The sequence below is a fragment of the Mustela putorius genome, unplaced genomic scaffold, assembly GCF_011764305.1.
Source record: "Mustela putorius furo isolate JIRA1106 unplaced genomic scaffold, ASM1176430v1.1 tig00000640_pilon_pilon_pilon, whole genome shotgun sequence".
Lineage (NCBI taxonomy): Eukaryota > Metazoa > Chordata > Mammalia > Carnivora > Mustelidae > Mustela > Mustela putorius.
The window spans coordinates 6,034,529-6,037,303 of NW_025421432.1; the positions used below are offsets into that span (position 1 = coordinate 6,034,529).

Below are 2,775 nucleotides of genomic sequence, written 5' to 3' on the forward strand. Positions count from 1 at the left end.
CCACACAGCTCCTGCACAAGTCTCTCTCTCTCTCAAAAAAAGAGAAGAAGTTAACGTTATTTGGCTAATTACCATATTAAAAGAGAAAATATTAATTGCCAAAAAAACCTTTTGATCAAATTTAAAAGTCATTTTAAATAACTTTTAGCAAACCGTAATAAAATGGTACACCTTAACTTCATAAAGGGCATCTACCATAAACCTCCAGCAAACATCATCCATTTTCTTTTCTTTCTTTTTTTTTTTTTGATGGATCAGTTATTTAATTAGGTTCTTTGTAAAACATTTAGAACACCAGTTTCTGAGAGAAAACACAGAATGCAGATAGCCCTGAAGCTGACTAATAGCTCTGTCGGCCGAATCTGCCAGTTCACAGCTTTCTGATCAACCTTGCACTGCTCTGTAATCTTGTATTTCTCTTTCTCTGAGTCAAAGATCCCGCCTTCCTGGTGTCCAGGTTTATGCAGCTGCTGCTTCTTGAAGCAAGCATCAGTCAGATGTTTTGGGATTTTCACACTGCTGCTATCAATTTTGGTGGAGGTGGCAATGACAAATTTCTGTTGTATTCTACACAGAGGACCTTAATTGGGGGCCAGAGGTCCAGTCAAAAGTAACAAACCACTTCTCAGTTGCTTCAGGGAAACCCCTTCTTGCTTCTGTGGCACCCAGTGAGGGTGATCATAATGATCCTAGGAGTGACACCTGCTCACAGTTTTCTCTCATGCTGCTTGAAAGATTTTTTACTGTGGCTTAGCAGCTTTCAAGGCGCATCTTCAGTCAGGTAATACCTAGGCATTTTGCGAAGTTTAACCGCTTGGGTACCATCATTCTTGTCACCACCAACTGGTTTTATGACAGTAGCAAGAACCTTATCCTTTTCTTCTCAAAGCTGGATTTAGCTACTGAATACTCCCTCTTGTATGTAGCCTTTCTGGAATACAGAGCCTACCAGAAATAGCTGCCAATTTCTCTAGCTAGGACAGGGTTTCAACTGTAGTGGGGCTTCCTCTTCTTTCGCATTCTAGCCTTGATGTTACCCTTCTTCACTTTGGCACCAGGATCAACCTTCTTGGTTTCAGGTTTCTTTTCCTTAACATCCAGTTTCTCAGCCTTTTCACCTGCCATCTTGCCAGACGGTAAAGAGCAAACATCATCCATTTCTAACATTAAACATCTTCCTTTAGGATGAGGAATGTGACAAGGACACCCCAAATCATTGAAGTAAAAGATGAAGCCAACCCAAGAAGTAAGAAATATAAATAAACTACTTTAAGAATTAAAAACTGGATATCTGCTTCAAGCCATGTTGTAGTAACAGGAAATTTGCTCATCCACCCTAGAAGCTAGAAGACAAACAAAATATCTGAAACAATAGTTTTGAAGCATTAAACAAGAGAGTGCAAGATAGTGGTCCTTGAGAAAAGGAAAATAAATAAATGGAGCTCTACAGTTGCTCAAGATCTCTGTCTGAAAAGAATTTCTAGTGCATGGCACAGAGCTAAAGAACCTAAAAAAGTTAAAAATTGATATTTGCTTTTCATAATTATGAACAGGAAAGTGTCAATCACCACAGCTGCTATTCTATATTGAATTTTAGACTATAGTGCGTAGTATTTTGTAGAATATATAAGATTTGGAAAAGAGTAAACAAAATGCAAAAACAAAACAAAAATAAAAATATATAAAATGGAACAGAATAAGAGAAAAATATAGCAAAACAGTATTATTCATTAAAACCAGCCATGACTTATTAGAAATAATTAAAAAAACAAACCTGTCTCATTAATCAGATGTACCTAAGAATAACTGTAGCAATATATATGCAAGCCTTCTGAATAAAAATCAGTTACACTTTATTGAAGGATATAGAAGAAAAATGCAATATTAATGGATTTGAGGACCCAGTATTGTGAAGAGTCAATTGTTTTTAATCCATTCTCAACAAGTCAAGACCAATAAAAACCTCAAGATGATGCTCAGATTTATAAGGAAAATTCATAACAAGGAAAAGATCTTAGGAGAATCAAAATATCTTTTCACAAAAATGTAGGAAAGGAAAATCAATATTTAATTACCAAAATAATTAAAATGTGGTGTTTTCTGTGGAATAGAAAAAGCGATGTAGCTAGAAAGAATAGTATTAGAGTTTCCCAAATCAGACCCATGCACATTTGGAAACTGACATGTAATAAAATGAGCACTTCAAATCAGTAGGGGAGTGTAAGAATTATTTTTCAAACTATTCTTGGACAACTGGCCATCCAGTTGGAAGAAAAAAAAAACACAAAAATGATCACTGCATTTTGCTATTAAACACACACACACACACACACACACACTCATTTACATACCTAGTTATATAAATGTATATATTCTGGAGAGATTAAAGATTAAAGGTAAAAAACAAATGCAAACTTAGAAGAAAATATTTTTATGCTAGTGGGATAAGAAAAAAAATTCAAAATCATGGAAATTCAGAAAACTTAGAAAAAAGGACACATTTGATAGCAATTAAAAATATATAAGCTTAAATATATACATATGCACACATATATATACTTTAATATGTCTAAGAAAACCATAATCCAAGTTTAAAAATAAAGATATGTATGTATGATCATGTATATGTATATGTATTATATGTTATAGTAGGTTAGCATTTCAATTGTAGACAGAAATATATAACCGAAAAAATAAATAATTGAAAACATATGAACAGATCATTTACAGAGAAGGAAACCTGTCTGGCAATCAACAGAAGAACATTTGCTCAGT

At 34.1% G+C, this 2,775-nt stretch overlaps 1 pseudogene; it reads right to left on the reverse strand.

Annotated features, from left to right (window-relative positions):
• Positions 1 to 258: 258 nt before the first annotated feature.
• Positions 259 to 1,125, reverse strand: LOC101681776 (annotated as a pseudogene).
• Between the last annotated feature and the right edge of the window lie 1,650 nt (positions 1,126 to 2,775).